At 43.7% G+C, this 20,511-nt stretch overlaps 1 protein-coding gene across 4 annotated transcripts in view; it reads left to right on the forward strand.

Moving 5' to 3' along the window:
• The window catches only part of PRIM2 (DNA primase subunit 2), a 1,241,637-nt gene that overhangs the window by 1,164,723 nt on the left and 56,403 nt on the right, over positions 1 to 20,511 (forward strand). The gene's annotated exons all lie outside the window — the stretch shown is intronic.

Below are 20,511 nucleotides of genomic sequence, written 5' to 3' on the forward strand. Positions count from 1 at the left end.
TATTTCACAGTTTATTTGTTTGATTTATACTTGTTTCTTTATTTTTTGTGTATTGTGATGCCATAGAAAAAGCTTAGGCCCAGGTCTCTGGCTCCAGTAGTGTGGCACAATCAGCAAAAGCATAAGAACCGACCCGTTAAATGATCTCTGTTCTCATGTTAATTTCACTTAATTAATCTCCATTCTAATTAAGTTTTTGCATATTATGATGTTTCAATACACCACCAGCTAGTAGACTTGAACGACACTTGGTCTGATGTGATCATTTTGTAAATGTTCTAAAGGAGAATGCAGATGCCATGTTTAAGCACTTAAATAGACATGTCTTAAGGCTACCTTGTTGAAGTGACTGATCACCATGCTTTTGTAGGTATCTTGTGTAGGGCTATGACTGTAATGGGAACAAAAATGTATGGACTTTCAATGTGTCTGCAATGTTGGTTATTTTTAGGTAAAATAAGGCAGGTAAGCTGTTTCAGGTTGTTGCCTTTTCCTTATGATAGGAGGTCTGTTCTTGAGCTTTATAAACTGCTATTAGAGGCAGAAACACCAGAGGTTCTCCAATAATGCCTTTGCGACTGGCCTAGCCTCTGAACATATTCAGCAGAATTGATTATCTTCAGAGGTAACCAGTGTCTTTAATGCCAAAAAGAGTTTTCATTCAGCGTCACGCTTGGATGCACACCAATATGGACTGTGTGGTCCTGAATGGTGTGTTGGGGATCAGCCTTTACCTTCTCAATCTTCTGTTCTGCTATCATCTGGAAAGTTCCTGAATATTCAAAAGCTTTGGTACCTGGGAATTATTAAGCCATGCTCCTTGAACCAAGGCTCTTACTCCTGCATTGTTTTCTGTGTTGAACAAAAGAACACAGTTTTTTTCTTTATTAGACCTCTGTCTTTTAAATGATTTTTCAAATGTGAAACTCCAGTTCAGATTATTTTTGCGCTCTAGAAGGGTGACTGTAGAAGTGCAGTTTCCCTATAGGGCAACATTTTCCAAATTCCTAACCTTTTTACCAGAACATTTGCAAGGGACATGGAATTGTTTAACATATGCATAATATACAATCAAAACCAGAAACTGCTATCAGACTGCCAAAGTCTGTTTTTAAGGGGATCTGTTGGAGATATGTAGATGGAGAAATGTGTAGGAGCAGGTGGGTGGGCACTCTGATTCTATCTGTCCTATAGTTTAAAGACGTTTACTACCTTGGGAAGTGTATGGATGCTATTGAGCCCCCACTAGCAAAACCTTTGTATATTAAATTTCCTATTGGTACTTACTCACTGAGTCCCTTTACTGCAAAATGGCAACACTCCTCAACTGTTGCTGATACGCCTTTCCCCTTTTGCCCCCAGGTAAAGGAATGCATTGATTTTGTTTTTGTTTTGTGGAGAAGTGTGGCTCAATGGTTAGAGCGGCAGACCTCGATGCAGAGCACTGGTCCGGGACCAGGGTTCGATTCCCGTCGCGGCAGGGTTTTGGGCTATAAATTCCGCGGACCGGATATTCTCGCCTCAGTGCCTATTCTAATCATGGGTCCCACGCTGCAACTCTGGGCAATAGCTTGCTTAATCTCCACAACGGCCCCAACAGCGCTGGGATGCCTGGCTTCACCCTGGGGATGCCCAGGAGTGGACACTTCACAGGGAAAAAGCCAGGAAGGGTTCCCTAGCGGTATGAGTACAGCGCCGGGAAACCCCGAACCGGGGTAGCTGTGCGCTATATAAGTACAAGCACATTTACATTTACATAACTATCATGTCCTTAAGAAGAAATGGATATTGCCTCTTTGCCGCAATATGAGGATTAGAGATTTCAGGATTGCCTCCAGACACTTTAGATCTAATGCAGCACATCAGATTGTAATTGCTGTCTCTCGTTTTTTGTTGGGTATGTGGAGATCTAGACAGAAAAGTGCAGTGCTCTGAAATTTGTATTTTGTGCATATAAATTGGCACATTGCTCAATTGTTATTGGCCATGAGGATAATTATATGGCTAAATCTACTGTAATTAAATGGATTTAATTTAAATGTGCTGCTTAATTCTCCAATTTGAAACGGGACTTCTTAGCTGACTGGTTGTAGGTATTTCTTTTCTACTGGATACTTTTATGGCTGTAAATGTTTACATTCTGTGCTGCTATTAATGAAATGTTTATAATAGTTTATTTATTGATCATTTAAAAAAAAAAATATTCCCATGATCTTTTATGGCATAGTTTGCCGAATAAGATTATTATATGTGAATCGAATCAACAAACCAGCTTCGTGTTTTGAAAATCCAAGAAAAAATACTTTAGTTTTTGAGCACACCGTCGAGAACATTAGGGCCTTAATTACGGCGGTTGGAGGCTTCCGAGTCTCATCACGGGTTTCCCTTTTGACCGCCGCATTACTATGCAGGTGGTCGAAAGTGAAACCAGGCGGTAATTCCGGCTGGATTCCGATGGGTTCAAGGAGCCTGTCGGCCAGTTGGTTGCCCGTAATCCCTATGGATGGCGTTTCCGCCGTAGGGATTACGATGTCTCTTTCCGACAGACTTTCCATGGTGGGCTTTCCCACATGGAAAGCGTTTTGGTAAGTGACATTGAGGGCCCCTAGCAGGGCCCCCTTCAACTTGCGGCCTCTGGTTGGGGGCAGAGTTGATACCTATGGTGCCCCCCTGTTAATCCCTGCACCGTGTGGTAGGGATGAACAGATTCTCCTCTCTCTCTATGGGAGCTTGTGCTATGGCCGGTTTATGGCCGTAGCACAAGCTCCCATGGAGAAATGGGAGTATGCGACCGCACCATGTGCGGTCGCGTTGTTATTACGGTGTCAGTCGAAGGCAACTCTGACCGACATCGTAATGAGGCTCTAAGCTGTTAGAATAATTTTGAGTTGATTCACTTATTTAAAGCTTGCCCAATACTTTGCTGACAAATTCTGAAATAAAGAGGTGTATTAAATTGTCAAATCACTGTAGTGTACAAGTTAATTATAAATTGAAACGTATGTATTGTAAAGTTTGCATTAATGCTGATATTCATTTTAATTTTATGCACCAGACTTAAGACTTATCCATTTGACAAGCTATTTGTATATGTACAATAAGGCCAATATTTGTGCTACCATATTTGGGTCCTTACAGTTGGAGAAAATTATATTTTGCCAAAAAGTAATCAAACTAAAACTACTGCTCTGGTGGCAGACAAAAGGGAGCCAGGGGAATCCTATACGTTTATAATTGCTAGTGCACACGTTTCTAATGGATGCTTCTAACCGCAGATTCCTTACTTTAAAAATCTTTGCGAGATGGGTTGCAGAAACTTTTTATAGCATTTCTCTCATGCGCCACTTGGTGACGCCATTCGGTGGCGCCATTCGGTTTCACTTTGGCTTCATTCTGCCCCAGAAGCGGAATCACGTGTATGCACCATCCCTGTGCTGACATCAGTTCCTTTCTTTCCACTCCTTTGATTGCGGATCCGGAGCTCCGCTCCTCTTTCTTCGGTATTGTCCCCAGCTAAATCGACAGAGTTCAAACTATGATTGTAGAACACACAAATGGGCCTGCAAGAGGTGTCTCTTTGGTGTTTAAGCTCGAGCATGACTCAAACTCATACGATGAGTGCACCCTTATGTGCCGAAAGGCGATAAAGGACCGTGAAGCAAAGCGATCTGTCGCCGAAAATAGGAAAAAGTCACATATCTCACTTAAGTCCCCCTCCAAGTCGAGGGCTCGAACCCGCTCCCAAGGAACGCCTCAGAAACATAGTAAGGTGAAGTGGGACTCAACGCCGTCCTACCTCTCTCTGTCTAAAGTGAAGTTGTGAGGGTATAAAGGCGCAACTTGATTATGCTCCTGATCCCTGATTGAGTAGCTGATTTCTGCAATTGATCTTGATGCACCATGTCCCTGGGGCCGTCAGCGGCTCTGCAGTAGGTAGAGACTTTGAAGGATGCCATTCTGGGTATTTTTGGTACTCTTCTGTCTCCCTCTGATGCGCTTCAGACTTCAAGGAACCACACTGCCCTCCAGTAGGGTGATAGCCAGCGAATCTGTCCTCAGCACCATATGAGCCTTTGGAACCTGTCTTGGATTCAGAACCGACTCGGGTGTCAAGTTCCACTTCAGCTCCAAGACATGTTCTAATCCTTCTTCTGTCGACACCAGCACTGACATTGTTGGAACCGGGGAGGGATCCCGTGCAGATTCCAGTGTCTGAACCCAAGCCAAATCTATGACTACCCTAACCAAGTTCGTGCTCTGACTCCTGTCCAGGCAGGGCACCTGGTTCCCATACAGTCTGATTCTTATAAAGTAATTTTTGCTGTTCCAGGTTTACTGATTGTTTGGGACGTCCAGTCAACACTAGTGTGGTACTCCATTGCCATATGTAGATGCAATCCATGTGTGTTTTTAGAAGGTTTGCAGACTTTGTTTTCGATAGATCCTGCCTATTCATTGAAAAACCTGAGTCCTCAGAACGATTTCAGGAAAGTTAGGCTGTGGTGTTTCCTTTTATGTCCAAGTGGCTCTAAGGGGAGCACCTGGTCAACTTATTGCAGGAGATGCAAGCTCTACTTTTCAAAAGGCCATTCAGAGACTTTTTCAGGAGTCTGAAATAGGGATGGGTTGTTACTCTTGCTATTTCCTCATGCTGAAGAAGGATGGAGGTCTTCGGCCTATTTTAGTCTTTCGCTCCTAGAAGGCCTTTTTGTAAAATGACAAATTGAAAATGCTCATGCTGGCCCAGGTTCTATCTGCCATGGATCTGGATGACTGGATGGTAGCCTTGGACCTGTAGGGCACATTTTTTTCATCTACCTGTCTTACAGTCCCACAGATGTTACCTGCGGTTCAAGGTAGGCCAAGAGCATTTTCAGTTTGCCATGCTCCCCTTATACCTCCCCTGCACAGCTTGAGTGTTCACGAATGTAATGACACTGGTTACCGCTCATCTTTGGAAGTTGGGAATACCGGTTTTCCCTTACCTCACCGACCGGCTGTTAAAGGTGGCCTCGCAACAGTCAGTCAAACAATGGCAAACTTGACATCATTGGGTTTCTTGATCAACCAGCTGAAATTACAACTAACTCCTTCCCAGAGGCTTCCTTTATATAGCAGCTGTCTTAGACACAGTAGAGTACAAGGCCTTCCCACAGTTGCAGTGAGTCAGGTGATGATCCTGATGTTTCAGCCTCGGTCCTGGATCGCAGTCAGAACAGCTCTGTGGCTTTTTGGCCTGCTAGCTTCCTTCAGACCTGCTTCTCAGCTGTGTTAGGTGCACATTGCAGGCTCTGCCGAGGAATCTGATGTCTGTGGGCACAAAGGAAACTGATCAAAAAAGGTAGACACATGGTTTGTAGAAGAAATGTTGTTTATTAGCACCCACCTGGAGGTACAGCCAGCAGCCAGCACAGTGCTTCTCCGTCTGCTGTTGCTAGGTCCCCCTCTGGTTCTCGTGATGCACCCAACATTCTCTTGGGTGCATCACACTTAGAAACAAGTTACAACACATCTCCCCCTTACACATTTTGTACAGAAATATAAGAATTGAACGAACAAGGAAAAGAAAGTAAGAAAGAACTAGAGAGAAATGAGGGAAACAAAACATCACCAAACTGGAAAGGTAAGAAAGGTAAGAAAAGAAAACAAAGTGATTATTCCAAACATAATCCTGAAGGTACAGTGGTGGTCTCCTTACTCTTCTGTCAAAACACGGCTGACCACTTTAACTCCCATCATCCCTGCACCTGCCATAAAAGGTGCCACACCCATCAACACCTCTGGACAATCGTGACATACTCCAAACTTCACCATCACTTAACGCTACCCCATTCCTCTTGACCTCCACAATATGTTTGGGTCCCATAAATTTAGTTTTACCTTTGGGAGACCATCCTCCTTTATTTATAAATACCATGTCACCAAACTTCCAATATCATCTCCACGCACCCTTCATATTATCAACCTCTGCTTGTACTTTTCTTGATACCTCTTGACTCTTGCATCAACACCACAAGTACTTCTGTTCTTCCCACTTAACCACAATGGGGTGAGCTTGGAACCAGCCAACCTTCCTTTGAGTCTATTAAATGGTGAACATCCAGTTACAATGTTTCTGTGCGCCCACAGCTTTTCACACAATGCCTTTCAAAGGCATCCTTGTATCCACTGCCATTTGTGCACAAGCCCTCACCAATGTATTCATACTTTCCACTAAGCCATTGGCTTGTGGTGCATAAAGAGCAGTACGGTGACGAGTTATTGAAAGATCCTTTAAAAACTCTACCATCTCTAGTGAAGTGAATGGCACCCCATTATTCATAACAATTACATCAGGAATGCCTTCACAAGCAAACACATCTTTGAGAAACTCAATGATATTCCTTATGACAACAGAACCCATACAGCATGCAGAGACCCGTTTAGAAGTATAATCCACCAAAACCACCACAAACCTCATTGGACAGTAGTACATGAAAAGGGCCTACAATGTGCATGACTAGCCTGGACCAAGGCTGTTCTGGTAGTTCCACTGGTGATAAAGGGGCAGACCTAACCCTCCTGGACTTGTCATTCCCTGCACAGAGAATACAATCTTTAACTTTCATTTCTACTTGGTGGTCCACTTCATGCCACCAATAGGACTCTCTCACTCTGGACTTTGTCAAACTACATCCTATATGGCCTTCATGGGCCAAATTGATGACCTTCTCATGCATCTCATCAGGAGGAACTAATCTTTCTCCTCGGTACAGTTTGTTTGCTACTATGCACAGCTCATTTCTTACATTACAAAAACCTTTGGCATCCAGAGGAACTTTACCGAAATTAGGCCAACCCTTGATTACCATATCCATTACAGTCTTTCTTGTGATATCCCTGGTAGTACTAGCCTCCCACTCAGGTTTATTGAGTGCAGTTTCTTTGACCCAAGACACAGATAAATCTACACACCCAACCACAGGTTTAACGAGAGGCACTCTTGACAGAAAATCTACGGGAACATTCTTCAGTCCAGGTAAGTATTCTACAGTAAAAGTATACTCCGACAGTCCCTCAATCTACCTTTTGACCTTCGGTGTGGTACTTTCAGCATTTCTACAGGCAAACATATGAACCAACAGTTTATGGTCCGTTCTGACCAAGAATGGCAGACCCCGAAGATGCTCTGAGTGAGCATGAGGCAAATCCAATGACTCTCTCCTTCCCATCAACCATTTGGGAAAGAAACGTACCCAGACCTTTCATACTTGCACCCGTGGTCAAAATTGTTTTTTTTTTAATATCAAAATGTCCTAGGGTTGGCATCCGAGCAATTTCAGACTTGACTCTGTCAAAAGCATTTGCACAGTCTTCCAGCCACGCAAAATTTGCCCCCTTCTTTAGTAGTAATCTAAAGGGTTGTACAACACCGGCAAAATTGCAAACAGTCTTTGAATAATATTCAGATAAGGCAAGGAAAGATTTAACTTGGTCTTCGTCAACTGGAGCTTGCAAGATGGCTTCTTACAAATCAGTCTTAGGACTGATGCCATCACTCGAAATTGTGTGTCCATGGTAAGACACCGCTCCTACTCTAAATTTACACTTCATTTCTAAGAGTGAGGCTTTGTTCTTATAACCTAGAGATGACACTGTTGAGCACATCATCGTGATTGGATTTGTCTTTTCCATAAACTAGAATGTCATCCTGAAAGAACAACACTGAGTCAATTCCCGCTAAAACTTCTTTCATCATTCTCTAAAAGCACGCGGCAGCAGATGCCAGACCAAATGGCATCTGGATGAACCTGTAAGCTTCCAACGGTGTGACAAATAAGGTTAAGGCCCTGGAATCCTCATGAAGCATGACCTGGTGATAGGCAGATGACCGGTCCATCATGCTAAACATACACGCCCTACTCAGTTTTGCCAATGCTTTGTTAATGTCGGGTAGCGGCTATCTGTCCACCCAAATACAATTATTTAGGCTCCTCAAGTTCACACACATCCTGATCTCGTTACCTTTGTCCTTGGGTGCCAAAAAAATAGGAGCCAATCACTCGGATGACTCTATTTCATCTATTACACCAGACTTTAATAATCTGTTGTGTTCCTCCTGAAGAGGTGCTATCATGAGTTTTGGCACCTTTTTCACCTTGTGTACCACCAGTTGTGCTTGTGCCTTTAAAATTATCCTTTGTTTAAAACCATTGAGGAGACCTAGCTTGTCACTAAATACTTTTGGGTACTTGTCGATGATATCTAAGTCATCACTTTGCCACTCCACCAACATTACTTGGTCTGGTGATGCCATCCAAGGAGATTATCACTTCTTCTGACTACATATACCTTCCCGACAGTTTCTCTGTCTTTAAACATAATAGTTTGAACCGTGTACCCCACTAAGTCAATGCTTTGTCCTCCATAACCCACTGGATTAATATCCAGTGGTTGTAGTGAAATGTTCTCTTTACCAAAAATGTCATCCCTAATCTTATCACTTATGAGGGTGAATAGGGATCCTGAGTTCGCTAAAACAGAAAATGATCTACTTCCAATAAGGATATCACACTTTGTCATGGTTATAACATCAGAGTCTAATACCTTGTACATCTTGTACACTACTCTCCTGAGTTTCTGTTAAGTGAAGGATAACCTTTTGCGTGTGTTACCTCCTCATCTACAAAAATTATCTTGCCATTTTTACACATCCCCACATAATTTCCCTTCTTTCCACAGTTCCTGCAAGTCACACCTCGTGCAAAACAGTTGTGCTAGTTAGGACCGTGGATCTGACTCCCACACTTTGAACATTTCACCCTGTGTCCCTAGGAGGATTGCTGTTCTATTTCTGCTCGTCAATTCTCCTAACAGATTTTTCCTGTTTGCAAGCCACTTTTTGAATTGTAGAAGACTAGGGAATTTTGTTAAAGACCTTCCAATTCACTACTCTTTAAGGCTGAAATTCCCTCATGCGGTGCAACGGTGCCACTCATTTTTCACCCAGGTGAATGTGTGTTCAATACTCTATACAATGGCTATAGCTTCTTCTAAGTTGGTTTTTTTTAGCTAACTACTTTTCTTTAATTCAGGCGTCATTTGTGCAACGCACTAGTTGATCGCGAATGAGGGAGTCTGTCAATTGCTCAAAATCACAGGTTTGTGCTACAGATTTAAGGGCCGCTACATAGTTTCCAACTCTTTCCCCATTGGCTTGCACACGCATAAAGAATTTGTGCCTCTCCGTCCCTACGTTTGGACGGTTACCAAAATGTGTCTGTACAAGTAGAACCGGCCTCTCATAAACATTGTTGGGTTCACAGACACCTCTTCCAATTGGTATGGGGTCTAAACTATCGTAGCTATTCCACCCTTCAATACCAAGATTGTGAAGAAAGACTGCTTGCTTCCTTGCCGCAGAGAACTTTTCACCCCCCAATTGCTATGAGATAAAAGTCAAATAGGGGCTTCCAGTTCTTCCATGGAAGTGCTGGCTCACCACATTACGACAAATTGGGGTGGTTGACTCATTCCACTTGACATCCTGTAATGAAATTTAACTTAACAAACTAACAAAACAAGCTAGTAAAATCGATGAACACAATAACTGCAAAATAATAATCTAACATAAATGATTAAAATAAAGGGCTAAAATAAATGCATCCTCAATGTGATTTCCTATCACACAGGGCTGCGGCTGGTACCATCAACTGCAGTCTGCTGTGCATTTTACAAAACCGCGATCCCAAGAAGGGATTTTCCTCCTGGTGCTAATTGTCACCTTGGAAAATCTTGCAGTGACTCTTGTAATCAGCAATCTCTGTATGTGAAGTCCAATTACTCTTTTTTTAATTATTTTTTATTATTATTATTATGCCGGTAAATCAGGGCTTCCTCCTGTAACACGGGACTTGCACAATATACAGGAAATCATGGCGTAATGAGGGTTAGTTGAGGAAATGGTTAGTCTTCCATGAAACAGTGTTGATCCTTCAAAGCTCTAGTCTTTACAGTGCGAGCTGTCACAGAGCCATGCGTCACACACAAGACACCAGGCTACATTGCTGCCTCTGGTCACACGCGATTGTTGGCGTGAACACGCTTCCTGGAGCTCTTAAAACAAAATATGTAGACTGTTTTCTATGCGCTGCTTCTCGTGCCTTTTCCGTTACATTTCCAACTGCACTTGTCAAATAATCAATTACAAACAAGTTGAGCGTCATACAGTTCCACTCTTTTCCCCTGCGTATCGCTCAGACTTCACTCACACTGATACGTCATCTGTTTGCATCCTTTTGTATAAAAGACCGCACTGACTTCACTTAAGTCCTGTGATTGTCTTGCTTGGGGTGATATCCATTGTGATAAGCACGCCGATTGCTCTGGTGGGTGCTAACCATGTCTACAACTCATCGCCAGTGATAAAATAAGGTAGACACATGGTTTTTAGAAGAACTGTTGTTTATTAGCACCCACCGGCAGGTAAAGCAACCAGCCAGCACAGCACTTCTTCGTCTGCTGTTGCTAGGTCCCCATACAGTTCTCATGATGCACCCAACATTCTTATGGGTGGATCACATTTAGAGACCACAGAAACCTATCCGCAGCAATCCAGGATTAGAAAGAGACTGCAGAAGGTCTGCAGTGGTGGCATCTCAACCGCAATCTGACCAGATGCAGGCACCTCTCTCTTCCCCACCCAGGGCTAATAGTGGTTATGGATGTCACTGTGGATTTGTGCAGGCCATCAGGAAGAGGTGGACCTCAGAGGACTCTGATCTTCTTCTGGAAGCTGGCTTTGTATTAGTGTCTTGGAGTTGCAGGCTATTCATCTGGTGCTGAATGGCTTTCTGCCATCCAGGGGAGACAGGTGCAGGTTCACTGACAACACCACTGTCATGTGATACTGCAACAAGCAGGACAGAGTGGGGTAGTGGGTCCTGTGCCAGGAGGCTCTTCACCTTTGGAGGTGGGGGGAATGTCAGGGCATCTCCCTGATCATAAACTACCTTGTGGGATCCTTGAACAGTAAGACAGAAGAGCTCAGCTGGTGGCCCTGGTAGATCACGAATGGCATTTGCACCTGAAGTGGCTCAGAGCACCCCTCTGACAATGGAGAGAACTCTCAATAGAACTATTTGCCACCATTGAATGCACAGTGTCCCAAACTTTTGCACGTGGAAGTTCCTGCAAAGACTCTCGCTATGAGATGCATTTCCGCTGGAGTGGAACACTGGACTCCTGTATGTCTTTCTGCCTCTCCTGCCCAGTATTCTGCCTCTCCTGCCCAGTATTCTGAAGACCAGAAATGACGATGCCCAAGTCATTTTAGTGGTTCTGAATTGATGAGTATCTGCCCTCCGATGAGGCTACTTCAGAAGGAAGCAAGAAAGTGATGTCAGGGCACAGTTATGGCACATACATGCAGCTTCCCTCCATCACTTATGGGATGGAATAAAACCAACACGGAGCCACACAGTGCCACTAAGCGGCGCATGGGAGCTCTGCTATGGAAAGTTTCCAGATCCACTCTGGCGTCTGTCTGGGCAATATTAAAGTTGAGGAATCTGCGTTTTGATAGACTGCCCACCATAAGGAGAATTACCAAGATAAGTAACTTGTTTGCGAAGTTCAACCACAATATTTAGCTTTTGAATGAATTGAAATGAGTGTGTCGCATGCATCCGAAAAGAGCATGCAAAGTCTCCTAGTATAGTAAAATCTATGAATCATAGTATGGCAGACTCGAATTATACAGTGGGCTGCTCAATGATAAAAGACCAGGGAAAGCCACCTTCCCTCTGTTTTAATGAATTTCTGGACAAACTGGTAGCCAATTTACCCTGGCTTGAAAACTCTTGTCGCTGTTGTCTATAGGCGAGTATCTTCCGGGAACACAAGGGACTCTTGTTAACTTCCAGGTATTTTGAGCTTCAATACGTTAATGCAGTTTAAATCTTAATGCACTGGAGTGAATCAGTAAAATATTGAACAATTTTTGTATATTTAATTTTCTTTGGAGATTAGCAGACTATATATATTTTATGAACAACACCATTTTGGAAAAAGCAAATCCACTTAATATTTACATTTTTTTAAAACTCCTCTGCGCTGAAGGTCACACTGCAGAAGAAATAATGTGTATTTGAGTACGTTTCCCACGAGAAAAGGGTAAGAGGGGTCACTCAATAAACTGTATTCATTGGTATCCCTTTACATGATGGTGGTTCTTTGGATGAGATGGGAGCTTCTTGCTGTACTGTAGGTGCCTTTCCCGTGTCCTCCACAGAAGCGCACCGAGAGGGAAGTCTGAATATGGCCACGTCTAATTGATACCACTAACCGCAGCACTATGAAAACTGTTCTGTATGGCTTCATGTGTAATGTGAACTGCTTCATTATCATCTGTCATCGCAAAACCACTTGATTTAATTAAACCCCAATGATCCCGGCGGTATTGCACTTCTCTCAAAAACCACACTTGCAGAGGGCTGAAATCTGAGCTCTGTTTGTGTGAAGGTCAGTCTGCACAAATTGTGTACAAACCAAGCAACGGACCAAGATTGCATCCTGCTCAAGATAAGCCCAGTTAGCTATGTTTTAGTTCAAAAACATTTGGCAAAGTTTGAGATTGGGGCTCTCAGTGGCCTACAAATAAAAAGCTATAAAATCAGACCGAACATAGGCTAAACTGTAGGTTTCCTTAGCAACTTTTGGACGCATTATAGCTATTACATACTTCAGCAATACGCATATTAAACGTTGAAATCTGAAGGACTTAATTTGGTTATCCTGTTTCCCTTGAATGCTCACTCCAGTATTTTTTATCAAGGATGTGCTGTTTTTATCCGGGTTACACAACAATCGCAATTACAGGAAATATTGCTACGTGGACAGGGTTTACAGTAGGCTGTAGCCTGATTTGTCATTTAATTTTTTCAGCTTTTGGCTAGATCTTTTCAACTGTTTGTGGGCGCTTTTGACAACTCAGCATGTAATCCTTGTTTGTGAGATAGCTCATTGTCATGAATGCCAACTTTCCAACATTGTTTCGCAGTTCTTTGCACTTGTGAGGGGTGCACGGACACCTGAATAAAATGTTTGACGAGGGTGGACACTGATTTGAGTTAATATTTAGCATTTCATTCCATAACGACCAGCCATGGCCCCTCCATTACGGCAGAGGGGCCACACTCCCCACCTTTTACCCCAACAAGAAGATTGTCTGTGAGACTGATCAAAGGTCAGCCTGACAAACTCTAATTGATCAGTTAAGGCAGCCAGAAGCAACGTATGCCTAAGAGGACTAACTACCTGAGCTGAACTTTACCAGGCTTAGAATTTCACAGCCCTGTGGGTGTGACCTCCTCAGCCTGGCAAAAGTGCCTTGAGGCACTCTCCCTTGTGATGAGGGAGAGGGTCACTGATTGCCTCGGACCTGCATGCTTTTGTTTTAAGCCCTGGAATGCTCAGGGCTGAGCAACAATCAGTGACACCTCGTTACAGAGTGTGGTGGGGTGGGGGTCACCAGTCTCACTGACCCTGTCCCACTCATTGACGAGTGAGGGACTACTGCCTTCCCTGATTGGCTGACCTAGGGTCAGCAGTGCTAGTCCTCCTGGGACCTCTGAGGCTTCCCTCCCGGAGAGCTACAGGGAAAGGTAAGTTTAAAGTTTTGTGATGTTTGGTGCGGTTATGTATGAATGTGTATTTGTAAGCGAATGTTAAGTGGGTGGGTGTGGGTGTGAATGCAGGGGAGTGAGTGTGTATGTGCGAGTGTGGCCACGCCCCCTTCCCCCTCCTGAAATGACTGCAGCTACTGATAACATCCTCTAAATCAGACCTCTAGTCCTTTTTTAATATTTCTCTTTCCAGATTTTCAGATTCTCAAGTGTAATTTCTATGTTGTCTGTATTTCAGTGCCAATCCCTCTACTCCCTCCTAAGTAAATCTTGACAGTTTGCTATAGCTGCTCTTCGAGAGACAAGTTTCTCAAATGAATAGCTTTTATCCAGCTGGATGAATTGGTATCTTAGGCCCGAAACTCTAATAGAAAACAACAGTATCCACCACTGTAAAGTAATCGCCTACTACCCAAGGAAAAAGTATGTTACACATTGCTGGGAAATCATATTCTTCCTGTGCCTCTGAACCCTAATCTGAAAATATGAAAGATCTGAACTTCGAGGCTTAGCATATCAAGCTCTGCATTTGCTTTAACATTATAATTACAATAAAAGGTGTGAAGATATATAGCTTCCAGTGTTGAAAATTAACTTATAACCATGTATTTTTCTTTTCCACATATTGTAAAATTTGTCAAAATCCTTGCTTAGTCCTGTGGTCTAAAGATTTGATCTTCTGAGGCTGGCTGACTATTAATTCAATCTGGCTAATTAAGTGCTTTGGCTGCCTTAACGGTGTAGACTGTACCCTCCACTCACTCAGTGGTTCAGGACCACTTTCCTGCAAGAGTTCACATTTCAACTTAGCAGATTTGTACAAGACCCCTTCCTGCTGCAAGTCCTCCATCCTAGTCATCCCATAAACAAATGCTGAATAATGAAAGGCACCTCTTAACATATTGTGATGTTTAGAGCATTTAGAGCTGAAAGACGACAAAGGGACGCCATGCCAGGTTATTCGATGCTTTCCACACCCCAATCCAGACAATCTATCCTCCTGCTCCTAAATCCTTCTTTCCTTACAGTACAAAGCAGAAATCAGGACATTTGGTGTCCCAGAGTAACTGGCTACGAGGCAGGGATGAGGCCGCTACAAAACGGGATAATTCCTCAGAAAAAGGGATGTTTTGCCACCCTATTCTCGAGTTAAAATAATGCGAAATAATGTTTGTCATTGAAAAGATCAATTTGATGTTTTGTTTAGAGATAGTGAAATGTCTGTATTATTGCTTGTGCTGTAGCATTTTCTCATTGATTTGTGCAGTGAGGTTGAATGGGTATCCCTCGTCTGCCCTTCAGTGTTAGTGCTGGAGAATGGCATTATTTGCTTATTGAAAATTAAAGTTGTGCTGTTCCTGAATGATCTAGAATTCAGCAATATACATAGGACAGTAGGCCACAGAGTCAAAGAGATGGGAATCAATTTCTTTGGAATGTAATGCCCTCACACACCCAGTTGGGTGTCATGCTTAATCATCGGGCTGCTCCTCGTCTGGCCGGCGCTGCAATGCCTGACGGGCTCCCAGTGAGGGGCACTTTGGCAGAGATCTTTTTCCATATAGCCGTTTGATGCTGTGGAGGTGAGAGATTTAGTGAGTGTAGATGAATAAGTGGTGTGTGATGTTTATGTGAGTTAAAACAGGGTTGGGAGTACCTGCAAAAATAACTTTAATTGTGGGGTCTCCTACCCTTATGGTTGGTCAACATGTTTCTTCGCAATTCTACAAGTCTAGAGGCGATGCGTCAGCACCTAAAGTTTAAAGACTATCTATACTAAGTTGAAATGGAAAGCAATAATGAATTAATGTTTATGATTTAAGCCACCATGACTTACTCTGTTTAATGGCTGGTAGTACTGGTTCTACCCTAATTGAGATATACCACTGCTTCAGGTCAAGATATGAGGAACTTCCCCATATAGTTTGCGTAGTCCCGGCAGCAGTGGGTAGGTCCTTGGACACATTGCGTACTACATGTGTACTACATTGTGTTAGAAACATGTGCTGTTGGGGTGACTGCACATTGGCAACTGTATTGTATTGTAACATTTATATAGCACTTACTATGCCTATGTAGGTCACTGAGGCTATTGGCTACATGGATAGCATGCTACACAAAGTATTGTAATGTCTTTGTTTTGTTCCTTTGTGGAAAGTGTTTAAATACCATATGTGATGACCACCGAGGTGCGGGTAGCGTACAGTTTTAGCACCATGTTTAATGTGTGCTGTGGACTGCAGCATATGTTCGTTTGTTTCTGTGGATGACCGCTATGTTAATAAGAGGGTTTGCTGTAGATGCAGCAATACGTTGCCAACTTAACATATTGATGATAGTTATGTAGCACCAGAGGGCATGCCCATTGTTTTTCAAAACAGAGTTGATCAGGGTGGTTACTGGGCTCTTATGTGTAGCCTGGCCTACCTGTGAACAATCTGCAGTTTGTGTTTTTGGAGAGCATCACATTGCCATCTGAATTACTTTTGGTTATTTAGTAGTTGCATGGAGGAGTTCTATAGGTGTGTTAGAAATGAGGTTCTCTAGTTGGCAGAGGTAGGTACCTTTGTCTAAATAGGGACCCTTGCTTCTAGTCCGGGTAAGGGGGATACACACTTTAGATAACCCTTGCTCACCCCTTTGGTAGCTTGGCGCGAGCAGACCAGCTTATCCCAAAGGCAATCTGTAAAGTATTTATACCAACACTCACATAACACAGTGATAACACCACAAATGGACACCACACTGGTTTAGAAAAAAAAAGTATCTTTATCTAAACTTAACAAGACCAAAACGACAAAAATCCAACATACACAGTTACAAATATGACCTTCAAAAGGTTTTAGCAACTGCGTCCATAGAAAACTATGGATGCATTATTTCTTGCAAAGTACCTGTCATTGCGTTAAAATTCACCTAGTTAAACAGCCGCAGCGATGGAAAGCGTCGAAAAACAAAGAGCTGCGTTTATTCCTGAGACCTTCGTGGATTCGATGCAGCAGTTCCGCTGGACACAGGGGAGCGGTGCGTCAGGTCCGGTCTGTAGGGGGAAGCAATGCATCGATTCTGAGACTACTCCGATCCGCGGGTAATGCGTCGGGGAAAACTTGCCGCACAGGGACGATGTGTGGAAATCCGGGATGCATCGGCGAATGATGCGGCGGTGGCGCTGCGTCAAATTTCTTCAGCCGCAATCCCTCGATGCATCGATTCTTGCAGCAGCCAGAGGCGCTGCATCAGTTTCAGCAGCGGTGCGGGGAGATTCTTCTCGCACCACACATTGCATCGGAAAAACTGTCGCAAGAAGAGCGATGCGTCTATTTTCTTTTTGTTGTTTTGCTTTCCCGCTCCAAACAGCAGAAACAACCTCCAGAAGCCCCACACAGTCACAAGCACTCCTGGCAGGTCAGACCTCCCAGCAGAAAGTTCAGGGGAGCAGCGAGTGAAGTCTTTGTGTTCCTTTAAAACAGAAGGCAAGCTTTACTCAATACCTTGGAGACTTTCCTCAAGCAGGGGACACAGCACACAGCAAAGTCCTCTGCTTTCCTTGGAAGAAACCGCAACTGCAGGCCAACCCAGACACACAGCAAGGGCAGTACTTCTTCTCAGTTTCTCCAGCTCTTCTCTTTGGCAAAGGCTCCTCTTGATTCCAGAAGTAGTCTAAGGTTCAGGGGTTTTAGGTCTAGCTTATACCCCAAAATGTATTTGTTCTCTTTGTGCAAGGGTATCTGAGCCCAGTCTAAACCACTTCTGTCCTCTCTTGTGCAGCTGCCTGGCAGGAGGTGGAGACAGCATTGTGCAAGGCAGACACGCCCTATTCAGGTGCAAGGGAACTCTCCTCCCACCACTCTAAATGCAGACCAGGCCTATTCAGGTGCTAGTCTGAAGTCCTCCCCCTGCTCTGAATGCGCCCCAGGTCTATTCAGCTCAGCCCTGACTCATTCAGGAAAGGCAATACATACATCAACTGCACTCCCTCCCTTCCCCCTCCCCTCCCCCCCCCCCCCCCCCCCCCCGAAGTGGCTGTCTGAGTGAATGCACCTCCCCGCCGGCCCTTGTTACTCCCAAACCAGACAGTCAATACACAAACAGGCAGGGGCACACAGAATGGTTAAACAAGAAAATGCCTACTTTCTAAAAGTGGCATTTTCAAACACACAATTTAAAAACCTTCTTTAGTAAAATGTGTTATTAAATTCTGAGTTCAGAGAGCCTAAACTGTATTTTTCCTTCTTATCCCTATGGGAAGATATGCTTGTAAAATGTTACAAAGCATTCACCATTCTGTCCCAAGGGGCACGATAGCCTTTCAATAGAGAACAACAAAATTGGCAGTATTTCACTATCAGGACATGTTACACACATCAGTACATGTCCTACCTTTCACATACATTGCACCCTGCCCACAGGGGTACCTTGGGCCTACCTTACGGATGACTGACATGTAAGAAAAGGGAAGGTTAGGGCCTGGTAAGTGGGTGCACTTGCCAAGTCGACATGGCAGTTAACAACTGCGCACACACACTGCAGTGGCTGGTCTGAGTTACCAATCAGTGCTGCAGGCCCACTAGTAGTATTTGATTTTCCAACCCCGGCACACTCAGTGCACGTTACTAGGGACTGACTAGTAAATCAAATATGCCAATCAGGGAGAACCCATCATAATAACAATTTACAAAAGGAGCATATGCACTTTAGCACTGATTAGCAGTGGTAAAGAGCCCAGAGCCCTAAACCAACAAACACAGGTCAGGAAAAAATAGGAGGAAGAAGCAAAAAGTTTGGGGATAACCCTACAAAAAGGGCCAAGTCCATCTCTCCATCCATCCATCTCTGTTTAGAGGCAAGTGGATATCCACCTACATATTGAAGAACTAGCCAGAGAGGGGGGCAGAACTCTGTGTGTGTTAACACCAAGCATGCATAATTACAGCAGGCTTAGTCATCCCCACTACTGTTAAATTTGCAGCAAGCAATACTGTGCTTTTAAAAGGATACTTAGATTATGTGGGTGCCCTCACAAGCAAAAGGTCGTCATGATTACTGTGCTACCCCACAGGTGAAAGCTGAATCTTCAAAAATTGACTATGCCCACTGGGGAACCCTGATTATAAGGTTATTTACCTCCAGGGTGCATTTTAAATGTGTTTCTCCAGGGAGTCTCGAATCCAGAGGTCTCTTGAGGCGGGCTTCGTTTCATTTTAGGTTTCGCTACTTGTCTTCTTCTGTTGCGGTTCCTCATTTATAGACAAGGATGTTAGAGTTTTTTGGGGTAAATATCATTGTCTAAAACTGCAGAAGCAGAGTTCTAACATGCTCGGATAATATCCTGGGTTTCTTTATTCCTGGCTAATGGTTGTTTTGCATTTTAGGTATTTTTTTCAGAAGTGCTTTCCTTCCTCATCACTTCTACTTCATGCTCAGACTAAAGTGCATGTGGTTAATGCTTGCTATATAATAAGTCTCAAGAACTTGATCCCAGGCTTGATAGTACCTGTACTCTGTCAGCTAAAGAGATGTACTTGCTATGTGGTGTCACACACAGTATTTTAAGACCTACATATGGGTAGTAGAGTTTCCAATGTGCGCGGACAACAGACAACTTGCAGATTTGTTCAGCACACAAGGTGGGATCATGCTGCGCTATATATAACTAAGTGGCAATGCAGGTTCCAAGAGTATTACTGTAGAGTACATTCCTAGAGTGAGGAACTTTGCCGCAGATTGTCTCACATGCCTTTGCCCAATGAGAAAACTGACATAATGACTTTGAGGCCTAGAAGTGAAATGTGCTGTGAATCATAATGGTACTGTTATCAGTGGGGCTTGAGTGAAGAATAATGGAATAGATTTGTTGAGGTCATGCAATGCATTCCAGATGAGTTGTCATTGAGAAGGATGTTGGATGATGATTTAAGCTCATGTGGATTCACTGCAGAGCAATTTACATGGGGAATTGATAAGGCAAGGGGGTTATTGGTTTCCCTAGAAGGCATGTGTAGGAGTGTTTGAACTTGCTCATGAGGAACACATTGGAATTTGTGAATTCGAAAGATGGATGCAAGAAGATTGTTGGTAGTCAGGGCTAGACTAGGCTGTTTGACATTTTGTGAGTGACTTCCCCATAAGCGTCCAGAATAATAAGATGCAGGTAACATCTCCATTACCATTAGACCCTTAGAAGTGCCAATACTGCGATGGAACAAGTTGTCCATTGGCATATTAGGGTCTTTTGGAACCTTGGGCCAGTCTCCTAAGTTCACATTGGTGATGATTTATTGTATGTCTAGATGCCTTTGGATAATCTACAGGAGGACAGGGATAGCATTCTTGAGGAATGTCTTCGGTAGGGAGGGCTATCTAGAAGAGCTGGTCACTAACAGAGGGACGCTGTTGACCTGTTCTCACATGAAGGAACACCTGAGATAAACATAACGAAACTTGGCCATACCATTCGAGAGGAATTGGTTGCATAGAATGTCGTAGTACAATAGTTAAGACTCCCTTTGTGCCACCTACCTAGCCTGAGAGAGAGGCATGGCAGTGGCAAAGGGTGTTCAGCATCATAGCCCCCAGGAGTTACCTGAAAGGAAAAGTGGGGGAACTTCCCTGTTATCCCGCTGTGGGTGGGGCTCGGTGAGGGAAGCCACTCCCTTTCTTTAATGCCAGAGGTCTGTCCTGCGCTGACTGTTGCACAGCTGGAAACACAGCCCCTGATTTTTCTGCACGAACTGAGGAGGCGGGCCCCATCCCGAGGGACCATAACACAGGTACTGTCTGCTCACAAGTGCATCCTTGAGTTTCCCAGCCGTAAACATTTACAGTAGATGTTCACGCATACAAAGCA

This window comes from Triturus cristatus, chromosome 6 (genome assembly GCF_964204655.1).
Source record: "Triturus cristatus chromosome 6, aTriCri1.1, whole genome shotgun sequence".
NCBI lineage: Eukaryota > Metazoa > Chordata > Amphibia > Caudata > Salamandridae > Triturus > Triturus cristatus.